We start from the raw sequence: 12,209 nt of genomic DNA, 5'->3' as shown, positions 1-12,209 counted from the left end.
GAGGGCCGGCCGACCCCTAGGGCGCGCCCAAGAGGGGAGTCCTACTAGGACTCCAAGTCCTAGTAGGATTCCACCAAAAGGGAGAGAGGGGGAAGGAAGGAGAGGGAGAGGGAGTAGGAAAGGGGGGCGCCGCCCCCCTTCCCTTGTCCAATTTGAACTGCTAGGGGGGGCGCGGCCTGCCCTGGCTGCCCTCCTCTCTCTCCAACAAGGCCCATGGTGGCCCATTAGTTTCCCCGGGGGTTCCGGTAACCCCTCCGGCACTCTGGTTTTACCAGAAAATATCCGGAACACTTCCGGTGTCTGAATAACATGGTCCAATATATCATTCTTTATGTCTCGACCATTTCGAGACTCCTCGTCACGTTTGTGATCTCATCCGGGACTCTGAACAACCTTCGGTCATCAAATCACATAAACTCATAATACAAATCATCATCGAACATTAAGCGTGCGGACCCTACGGGTTCGAGAACTATGTAGACATGACCGAGACACATCTCCGGTCAATAACAAATAGCGGAACCTGGATGCTCATATTGGCTCCTATATATTCTACAAGATCTTTGTCGGTCAAACCGCATAACAACGTACGTTGTTCCCTTTGTCATCGGTATGTTACTTGCCCGAGATTCGATCGTCGATATCATCATACCTAGTTCAATCTCGTTACCGGCAAGTCTCTTTACTCGTTCCGTAATGCATCATCCCGCAACTAACTAATTAGTCACATTTCTTGCAAGGCTTATAGTGATGAGCATTACCGAGAGGGCCCAGAGATACCTCTCTGATACACGGAGTGACAAATCCTAATCTCGATCTATGCCAACTCAACAAATACCATCGAAGAGACCTGTAGAGCATCTTTATAATCACCCAGTTACGTTGTGACGTTTGATATCACACTAAGTGTTCCTCCGGTATTTGGGAGTTGCATAATCTCATAGTCATAGGAACATGTATAAGTCATGAAGAAAGCAATAGCAATAAACTAAACGATCATAGTGCTAAGCTAATGGTGTGATCCCATTCATCAAATGACAACACATGTCTATGGCTAGGAAACTTAACCATCTTTGATTAACGGGCTAGTCAAGTTGAGGCATACTAGGGACACTCTGTTTGCCTATGTATTCACATATGTACTAAGTTTCCGGTTAATACAATTCTAGCATGAATAATAAACACTAGCAGGTAGTGCGCGGCGGCACGCCGCGCCACATGGATTGAGAAGCAATTTAGTTTGTTGTAATATTTGATAAATCAATTAAAGGCTTGATTTCTGACAAAGTAGATCATACAGGAAAAGGGTACATTTAATTGGTACATGCACATAAGTGATCTACAAAACGTAGTGATAGTGAGTACTGGATGCAGAGTTGCAAAGCTCTTTGCTTTTCTTAGACATGAGATGTTGATCCTCCAGCTGGCCTCTAGCTGGGTTTGTTTCTGTGACGTAGTGATAGAGATATGAAGCTATTTCTTCTGCTCTTGTTTTTGGTGGTTTGTTTCCTATGAAGACAATGTTAAACTTATTGTTGTGTGCATGTTCTGACTCTAGACAGATTAGCAAAATATTTCAAAATTGAAGACAAACTTTTTTGAGGGTTCTTGTTCGCCTTGACAAGGCTTGCTTTTTACTGTTTTTGTATTTGTAATTCCTTTTCCTTGTCTTACTCCGTTCTTGTGCGGCTGATTATTCCATTCTTGTGCGGCTGAGTAGCCTTGTACAAGATGTGAGAGACAATTGTCCCTGGTTGTTTATTACTAATTGTTTATTAATGACAATTGTACATAATACGAACGTGAATACAAAGAAACTGGGAAGTACAATTAGATAGAGTTATTCATCTTTATAACGCAATATTTGGAGCTGAGGTGGAATTGCCTATTGGGTTGTCTCAGTGATATCGTGACAGAGGGTAGAAGTTGGAGCTTGCTGGTTTCTCCCGATCACAGAGGGCAGAGACAGCTTGGTCTTCGGGGTATTATGATTTTTCATATATACACATGTTGATTACGGGTCTTCGGGTGTATTACAATTTCGCATATACGATATACTCCCTCCGTCCGGAAATACTTGTCATCAAAATAAATAAAAGAGGGTGTATCTAGACGTATTTTAGTTCTAGATACATCTCTTTTTATCCATTTTGATGACAAGTATTTTCGGACGGAGGGAGTACATGTTAATTTGTTTCAACATGACAGCAGAAGAGATCATATTGTGTATATATGCTGTTCATGCACAGTCTGGTCAAGTTAAAACCCTCATACAGTAGTTCTAAAGTAAATTACAAATCGAGCCTGACGACCAGAATTGCTATAGTGTTGTCTCTTTGAATTTGAAAGCATGATGAGACATCAAAATAATAGTGTGCTTATGCTATTCATACAATCTTTTCAAGTAAACTTTCATTGTATTAATTTGTAGAAAAAATACAAAATAGATCTAAATTGCAAGAACAATTGTTATGAAGTTGTCTATCTGGACTTGAAGGCATGAACACATAGTAGAAAAAGATAGCAGAAAATGAAGGAAGTACATATATCAATTTCTGCGACTGAATATTAATTTACATCTGAAATATTAGTTGAGCAACATTTCACATTTGTTAGAAAATCAGAGAAAATTGTACATCATGCATTCATTAATTCTCTAGTGCTGCCTAAAAACAATTGATTAGCTGCCAATCTGACCATCTCCTTCCTATTTTCCGTCCTTTCCCCTGTTATTGGTTCCATCGGCTAATCCGCGCAGCTGGCCGTGCATCTGTGTTCTCCTCAGCCTGCTGTGTGTAAATTAATACCCGGCAAATAAAGCTCTATCTGTCGGCATTGCGCTATCTTTCTTATACCAGGCAAATACAACACTAAATTTTATTGAGTAAAGAAGGAACACGGTACTTCGGAACACTGCAAATATATGCTTTGTTGATGCATCTACCAGTTGCATGGCTTCATCAAATTTTGAACTTGCATGGTTCAACAAAATCAAACAATGAACTCGCATGAACATTAGTTCAGAGGGCGATGATGCTCTGTCATTGGGATCAGGACCTCACATCTTAATGAAAGGAAGCAGTTATTAAGCAAGTCCAAAATCTGAGTGAGCCTTAGGCAGTCAACCCCATTGCAGAACCATGTCTGATAGAAAAACACTAACAACATCTAACTAACAAAGAGTGACTTGACCCATATATGTCTGCAAATGCAGCTCACATATTACTACGCAAGAAAACAAATCAAGTTGCTGCTGCTTCTTCACATAAACGATCATAAAATAAGATGAGAAGGCAGACACAGCAAGCAGGAAGGCAGGACCTTCCAGCACAACTGTGATTCCTTCAACAGTGACGTAGCGGTGTCCCTGGGGACGTACCTGCAGTCACCCATATTGTACTCCTTCTGTGGACACAAGAGAACATACTTGTGTGAAGTTTAGGACTGCCAACCTCAAAAATGAAGAAGGAACTTTGAGATCTTTGAGACCTTTGCCTCTTTCAAGTAACAACATGTGGTTCTTTTCTAAGAAATCAGAGGAGACAAGGAAATAAAAAAGAGAGTGATGCATGAGATGTAACGAAGATGCAAGATGATAAGACTCACCTGCTCATTGTGGCCAAGGCTAATCTGTGTTCCATCCGTTAACACTGAATGCACTTGAACAATCCTTAGGAATCCATGTCTCATGCATCATGCAGTCGAAACAACCTGGAAAGAGGAACTGGCTATGAACAAAACTAATTTATAAGAAAGATGCTACAGAAGATCAATCAACTGTCTATTGAATAGTGATTTCTTTCTCTGTGATCCTTGCAACAACAAAAATGTTGACTTTACTCATCATCATAGTATAGCTTGGTCAGAAGCTACTTCGCCAACCATCATGACAAACTAAAACCATCCGGGTCTGATGAAATCAAGGGTCATTCTAACATGGCATTTTGTGTTATATTCCCTCTGTCCCAAAATATAAGAACGTTTTTAACACTACACTAGTGTGAAAAACGTTCTTATATTATGGGACGGAGGGAGTAATATATAAGACAATAGCTGGATAGCTTGACAAATCAGGTCAAGTAAAGGTTTTGCGCCAGAGAACAAAATAAAATTTGTTGTGGCGAAATCAGTAGCAAAGAAGCAATAAGAAAACACAAAAAATACAAGTAATATATACGATACAGTAATAAAGTATGTCATGCAAAATGCAGTAAACAATTACAGCCCATGCAGTTATACCAGATGAAAGTAGGATATCAAAAAATACCTGACCAAATGAAGCTCACACAGCTATTTGCCACCAATTTATCAAACAATAGTGTACATGAACCTGCAATACTTACATACAGTAGATCAGTAGTGCTACTTTTTTTAGATCAACCGTGCAACATTTAGTTAGTATATGTATGAAGCGCAAATATATTACAGATGAGGCTAACTACATCCAGAGGCCCAGACAGTTAGTATATTCTTACCACAGATACTTCAGTTGGAGTGGTTGTCGACATGAAACTGTATTGCCATGTCCGCCAACATATTCTTTCATAAAGTATCAATCAAAACTGAAAATTTGTGTTTTGCAAGTGCCACTTTCAATGTTCAGGTTCAATTCATCATACAATTATGGAATATTAACTCTGAAATAAAATATGACCGTGCAACACTTCTTCTCCTCCTCTCGGATGTAAATAGAATATCGAAATCCGGAATTTCCGAGTTACCTGCACATGCCATTCTCGCAGAACCCGAACGACCACTTCTCCTCTCCTCGCCATAAACCTTCACACAACACATCAGAAAATAAGAATTGGACATCTGAATAAAAAGGTCCAAGCAATGCAGGCTGAAGTTCAGAGCAATTGAGCTCGTTGTCAGGTGGCCCGTCATCTCTGACGTGCTAGAGTTAGCGACGACGCCATGGACGACACCATATGCTATTTTCCTCGTGCAGGAAGAGCACGAAGCCCCGTCAGACTATGAAGGGCACAGTCTTCATGGAGAAGAACTGCGACGTTCAGAGGATGCGGGGCCGCGGTCTTCCATCGGTGGACGGGTCATGGGAACCGAACGATAACGGGCCGGAGATGAGCGGAGGCCGGAAAGAAGGTCCAAATCGAGGAGGAAGAAGGCCAGTCGGGAAGGATTCAGCGCCTCCCGCCTCAGATCATGCAGAACATGAGAAAAGGAAGAGGGCCTTGCCGGCAGAATCCACCTCGCCTCTAATCTGTCCGGTCGGCCATGGCCGGTGGGCCTCTCTTGCTCGACGGCTGTGCTCCCCAAGCGAATCTTGTGCCGGTGGTGCCGTGGCTGCTGTGCATCGGAGGTGGCGGTGGCACACCACCGTTGCTTCGTCTCCTTGGCCGTACGCCTGCCACCAGCTCCACACGGACAAAAGATCGGGGTTGAAAGGCTAGGGTAGATGGGACAGTAGGGTGAGGAGGCGATCGAGGAGGCGAGGCAGCAACCGCCACGAAGGAGAAGACCCCTTTTATAGGCATATACGGCGGCCAACCGGTGGCACTACACTCGTCTCGAGTCTTCGCGCAAGAGGAGACTCATCTGAAAGACCACCGCTCAAGGCAACGTGAGACCCACCAGAAAAGCCCAGAAGGCAACGTGTCCATCGATGGAATAGGCAGTCAACGTCACAAGGACACCTGTCATGGCAACGGCGCACAGAACCAAACGTGCCTAAACAACCCCACCAAGCAAAAGATGAAATCAATAGTGAAACCACCGTGCACACGTGTCGCTCAAACAAGGGCAGTAAAAAAAAGTTCAAAAAAACCAGGTAATTGAATCCCCTACGGGCCTAGTATTCTAGTTATTTATCATGATATAAGGAAATATAAATAACAACTTTATTATTGCCTCTAGGGCATATTTCCTTCAGTCTCCCACTTGCACTAGAGTCAATAATCTAGATTACATAGTAATGATTCTAACACCCATGGAGTCTTGGTGATGATCATGTTTTGCTCGTGAGAGAGGCTTAGTCAACGGGTCTGCAATATTCAGATCCGTACGTATCTTGCAAATCTCTATGTCTCCCTCCTTGACTTGATCATGGATGGAATTGAAGTGTCTCTTGATGTGTTTGGTTCTCTTGTGAAATCTGGATTCCTTCGCCAAGGCTATTGCTCCAGTGTTGTCACAAAATATTTTCATTGGACCCGATGCAGTAGGTATGACACCTAGATTCGATATGAACTCCTTCATCCAGACTCCTTCATTCGCTGCTTCTGAAGCAGCTATGTACTCCGCTTCACACATAGATCCCGCCATGACGCTTTGCTTAGAACTGCACCAAGTGACAGCTCCACCGTTCAATATAAATACGTATCCGGTTTGTGACTTAGAGTCATCCGGATCAGTGTCAAAGCTTGCATCGATGTAACCATTTACGACGAGCTCTTTGTCACCTCCATAAACGAGAAACATATCCTTAGTCCTCTTCGGGTATTTCAGGATGTTCTTGACCGCTGTCCAGTGATCCACTCCTGGATTACTTTGGTACCTCCCTGCTAAACTAATTGCAAGGCACACATCAGGTCTGGTACACAGCATTGCATACATGATAGAACCTATGGTTGAAGCATAGGGAATGACTTTCATTTTCTCTCTATCTTCTGCAGTGGTCGGGCATTGAGTCTGACTCAACTTCACACCTTGTAACACAGGCAAGAACCCTTTCTTTGCTTGATCCATTTTGAACTTCTTCAAAACTTTATCAAGGTATGTGCTTTGTGAAAGTCCAATTAAGCATCTTGATCTATCTATATAGATCTTGATGCCCAATATATAAGCATCTTCACCGAGGTCTTCAATTGAAAAATTCTTATTCAAGTATCCTTTTATGCTATCCAGAAATTTCGTGTCATTTCCGATCAACAATATGTCATCCACATATTGAAGAAATATGCCCTAGAGGAAATAATAAAGTTATTATTTATTTCCTTATTTCATGATAAATGTTTATTATTCATGCTAGAATTGTATTAACCGGAAACATAATACATGTGTGAATACATAGACAAACATAGTGTCACTAGTATGCCTCTACTTGACTAGCTCATTGATCAAAGATGGTTAAGTTTCCTAACCATAGACATGAGTTGTTATTTGATCAATGAGATCACATCATTAGGAGAATGATGTGATTGACTTGACCCATTCTGTTAGCTTAGCACTTGATCGTTTGTTTACTGCTATTGCTTTCTTCATGACTTATACATGTTCTTATGACTATGAGATTATGCAACTCCCGAATACCGGAGGAACACTTTGTGTGCTACCAAACGTCACAACATAACTGGGTGATTATAAAGGTGCTCTACAAGTGTCTCTGATGGTACTTGTTGAGTTGGCATAGATCAAGATTAGGATTTGTCACTCCGATTGTCGGAGAGGTATCTTTGGGCCCTCTTGGTAATACACATCACTATAAGCCTTGCAAGCATGATAACTAATGAGTTAGTTACGGTATGATGTATTAGGTAACGAGTAAAGAGACTTACCGGTAATGATATTGAACTAGGTATTGGATACCGATGATCGAATCTCGGCAAGTAACATACCGATGACAAAGAGAACAACGTATAGTGTTGTGTGGTTTGACCGATAAAGATCTTCATAGAATATGTAGGAAACAATATGAGCATCTATTGGTTATTGACCGGAGACGTGTCTCGGTCATGTCTACATAGTTCTCGAACCCGTAGGGTCCGCACGCTTAAAGTTCTGTGACGATCGATTTTATGAGTTTATATGTTTTGACGTACCGAAGGTAGTTCGGAGTCCCGGATATGATCACAGACATGACGAGGAGTCTCGAAATGGTCGAGACATAAAGATTGATATGTTGGAAGCCTATATTTGGACATTGGAATAGTTCCGGGTGAAATCGGGATTTTACTGGAGTACCAGAGGGGTTACCGAAACCTCCCGGGGGCTAATGCGCCTTGTTGGGCCATAAGGGAAAGAGAGAGGGGCCGGCCTAGGGCAGGCAACGCACCCTCTTCCCCCTGTCCGAATTGGACTAGGAGAAGGGGGGCGACGCCCCCTTTCCTTCTCTTTCTCTCCCTGCCTTTTCCCCTCCTAGTAGGAGTAGGAAAGGGAGGAATCCTACTCCTACTAGGAGAGGGATTCCTCCTCCTAGGCGCGCCAACAAGGGCCGGTCGGCCTCCCCCTTGCTCCTTTATATACAGGGGCAGGGGGGCACCTCTAGACACAAGTTGATCACAAAGATCTCTCCCAGCCGTGTGCGGTGCCCCCCTCCACCATAATCCACCTCGGTCATACTGTAGTGGTGTTTAGGCGAAGCCCTGCCGTGGTAGCTTCATCAACATCATCACCACACTGTCGTGCTGACGAAACTCTTCCCCGAGCTCTACTAGATCATGAGTTTGCGGGACGTCACCGAGCTGAACGTGTGCTGAACGCGGAGGTGCCGTACGTTCGGTACTGAGGATGGGTCGATCGTGAAGACGTACGACTACATCAACCGCGTTGTCATAACACTTCCGCTTAACGGTCTACGAGGGTACGTGGACGACACTGTCCCCTTGAAGGAAATATGCCCTAGAGGCAATAATAAAGTTATTATTTATTTCCTTATATGTCATGATAAAAGTTTATTATTCATGCTAGAATTGTATTAACCGGAAACATAATACATGTGTGAATACATAGACAAACAGAGTGTCACTAGTATGCCTCTACTAGACTAGCTTGTTAATCAAAGATGGTTATGTTTCCTAACCATGGACAAAGAGTTGTCATTTGATTAACAGGATCACATCATTAGATGAATGATCTGATTGACATGACCCATTCCATTAGCTTAGCACCCGATCGTTTAGTATGTTGCTATTGCTTTCTTCATGACTTATACATGTTCCTATGACTATGAGATTATGCAACTCCCGTTTGCCGGAGGAACACTTTGTGTGCTACCAAACGTCACAACGTAACTGGGTGATTATAAAGGAGCTCTACAGGTGTCTCCAAAGCTACATGTTGGGTTGGCGTATTTCAAGATTAGGATTTGTCACTCCGATTGTCGGAGAGGTATCTCTGGGCCCTCTCGGTAATGCACATCACATAAGCCTTGCAAGCATTGCAACTAATGAGTTAGTTGTGAGATGATGTATTACGGAACGAGTAAAGAGACTTGCCGGTAACGAGATTGAACTAGGTATTGAGATACCGACGATCGAATCTCGGGCAAGTAACATACCCATGACAAAGGGAACAACGTATGTTGTTATGCGGTCTGACCGATAAAGTTCTTCGTAGAATATGTAGGAGCCAATATGAGCATCCAGGTTCCGCTATTGGTTATTGACCGGAGACGTGTCTCGGTCATGTCTACATTGTTCTCGAACCCGTAGGGTCCGCACGCTTAAGGTTTCGATGACAGTTATATTATGAGTTTATGAGTTTTGATGTACCGAAGTTAGTTCGGAGTCCCGGATGTGATCACGGACATGACGAGGAGTCTCGAAATGGTCGAGACATAAAATTGATATAATGGACGGCTATATTCGGACACCGGAAGTGTTCCGGGTGATTTCGGAGAAAACCGGAGAGCCGGAGGGTTACCGGAACCCCCCCGGGAGAAGTAATGGGCCATATGGGCCTTAGTAGAAAGAGAGAGGGGCAGCCAAAGGTGGGCCATGCGCCTCCTCCCCCCTGGTCCGAATTGGACTAGGAGAGAGGGGGCGGCGCCCCCCTTTCCCTCTCCCTCCCCACTTCTTTCCCCCTCCTAGTAGGAGTCCTACTCCTACTAGGAGGAGGACTCCTCCTTGGCGCGCCTATAGGGCCGCCCGGCCTCCTCCCCTTGCTCCTTTATATACGGGGGCAGGGGGCACCCCTAGACACAAGTTGAACCACGTGATCATATTCTTAGCCGTGTGCGGTGCCCCCTTCCACCATAGTCCTCGATAATATTGTAGCGGTGCTTAGGCGAAGCCTTGCGACGGTAGTGCATCAAGATCGTCACCACGCCGTCGTGCTGATGGAACTCTTCCCCGACACTTTGCTGGATCGGAGTCCGAGGATCGTCATCGAGCTGAACGTGTGCTAGAACCCAGAGGTGTCGTAGTTTCGGTGCTTGATCGGTCGGGTCGTGGAGACGTACGACTACATCAACCAAACGCTTCCGTTGTCGATCTACAAGGGTACGTAGATCACACTCTCCCCTCTCGTTGCTATGCATCACCATGATCTTGCGTGTGCGTAGGAATTTTTTTGAAATTACTACGTTCCTCAACAGTGGCATCCGAGCCTAGGTTTTATATGTTGATGTTATATGCACGAGTAGAACACAAGTGAGTTGTGGGCGATATAAGTCATACTGCTTACCAGCATGTCATACTTTGGTTCGGCGGTATTGTTGGACGAAGCGGCCCAGACCGACATTACGCGTACGCTTACGCGAGACCGGTTCTCCCGACGTGCTTTGCACATAGGTGGTTTGCGGGTGACAGTTTCTCCAACTTTAGTTGAACCGAGTGTGGCTACGCCCGGTCCTTGCGAAGGTTAAAACAACACCAACTTGACAAACTATCATTGTGGTTTTGATGCGTAGGTAAGATTGGTTCTTGTTTAAGCCTGTAGCAGCCACGTAAAACTTGCAACAATAAAGTAGAGGACGTCTAACTTGTTTTTGCAGGGCATGTTGTGATGTGATATGGTCAAGACATGATGCTAAATTTTATTGTATGAGATGATCATGTTTTGTAACCGAGTTATCGGCAACTGGCAGGAGCCATATGGTTGTCGCTTTATTGTATGCAATGCAATCGCCCTGTAATGCTTTACTTTATCACTAAGCGGTAGCGATAGTCGTAGAAGCATAAGATTGGCGAGACGACAACGATGCTACGATGGAGATCAACGTGTCATGCCAGTGATGATGGTGATCATGACGGTGCTTCGGAGATGGAGATCACAAGCACAAGATGATGATGGCCATATCATATCACTTATATTGATTGCATGTGATGTTTATCTTTTATGCGTCTTATCTTGCTTTGATTGACGGTAGCATTATAAGATGATCTCTCACTAAATTTCAAGATAAAAGTGTTCTCCCTGAGTATGCACCGTTGCCAAAGTTTGTCGTGCCCAGACACCACGTGATGATCGGGTGTGATAAGCTCTACGTCCATCTACAACGGGTGCAAGCCAGTTTTGCACACGCAAAATACTCAGGTTAAACTTGACGAGCCTAGCATATGCAGATATGGCCTCGGAACACTGAGATCGAAAGATCGAGCGTGAATCATATAGTAGATATGATCAACATAGCGATGTTCACCATTGAAAACTACTCCATTTCACGTGATGATCGATTATGGTTTAGTTGATTTGGATCACGTGATCACTTAGATGATTAGAGGGATGTCTATCTAAGTGGGAGTTCTTGAGTAATATGATTAATTGAACTTAAATTTATCATGAACTTAGTCCCTGATAGTATCTTGCTTGTTTATGTTAACTGTAGATAAATGGCCTGTGTTGTTGTTCCGTTAAATTTTAATGCGTTCCTTGAGAAAGCAAAGTTGAAAGATGATGGTAGCAATTACACGGACTGGGTCCGTAACTTGAGGATTATCCTCATTGCTGCATAGAAGAATTACGTCCTAGAAGCACCGCTGGGTGCCAGGCCTGCTGCTGGAGCAACACCAGATGTTATGAACGTCTGGCAGAGCAAAGCTGATGACTACTCGATAGTTCAGTGTGCCATGCTTTACGGCTTAGAATCGGGACTTCAACGATGTTTTGAACGTCATGGAGCATATGAGATGTTCCAGGAGTTGAAGTTAATATTTCAAGCAAATGCCCGGATTGAGAGATATGAAGTCTCCAATAAGTTCTATAGCTGCAAGATGGAGGAGAACAGTTCTGTCAGTGAGCATATACTCAAAATGTCTGGGTATAATAATCACTTGATTCAGATGGGAGTTAATCTTCCAGATGATTGCGTCATTGACAGAATTCTCCAATCACTGCCACCAAGCTACAAGAGCTTTGTGATGAACTATAATATGCAAGGGATGAATAAGACTATTCCCGAGCTCTTCGCAATGCTGAAAGCTGCGGAGGTAGAAATCAAGAAGGAGCATCAAGTGTTGATGGTCAACAAGACCACTAGTTTGAAGAAAAAGGGCAAAGGGAAGAAGAAGGGGAACTTCAAGAAGAAA

At 43.6% G+C, this 12,209-nt stretch overlaps 1 long non-coding RNA gene across 1 annotated transcript; it reads right to left on the bottom strand.

Moving 5' to 3' along the window:
• Positions 1-2,546: 2,546 nt before the first annotated feature.
• Positions 2,547-4,373, bottom strand: LOC123058486 (uncharacterized). The gene is made up of 3 exons (XR_006427218.1): positions 4,268-4,373; positions 3,607-3,711; positions 2,547-3,405 (listed from the first exon to the last, which is right to left on the bottom strand). It is a non-coding gene; the product is annotated as an uncharacterized lncRNA (long non-coding RNA).
• Positions 4,374-12,209: the final 7,836 nt, after the last annotated feature.

This window comes from Triticum aestivum, chromosome 3A, assembly GCF_018294505.1.
Source record: "Triticum aestivum cultivar Chinese Spring chromosome 3A, IWGSC CS RefSeq v2.1, whole genome shotgun sequence".
NCBI lineage: Eukaryota > Viridiplantae > Streptophyta > Magnoliopsida > Poales > Poaceae > Triticum > Triticum aestivum.
This window is presented reverse-complemented; position numbering and strand designations above follow the sequence as displayed.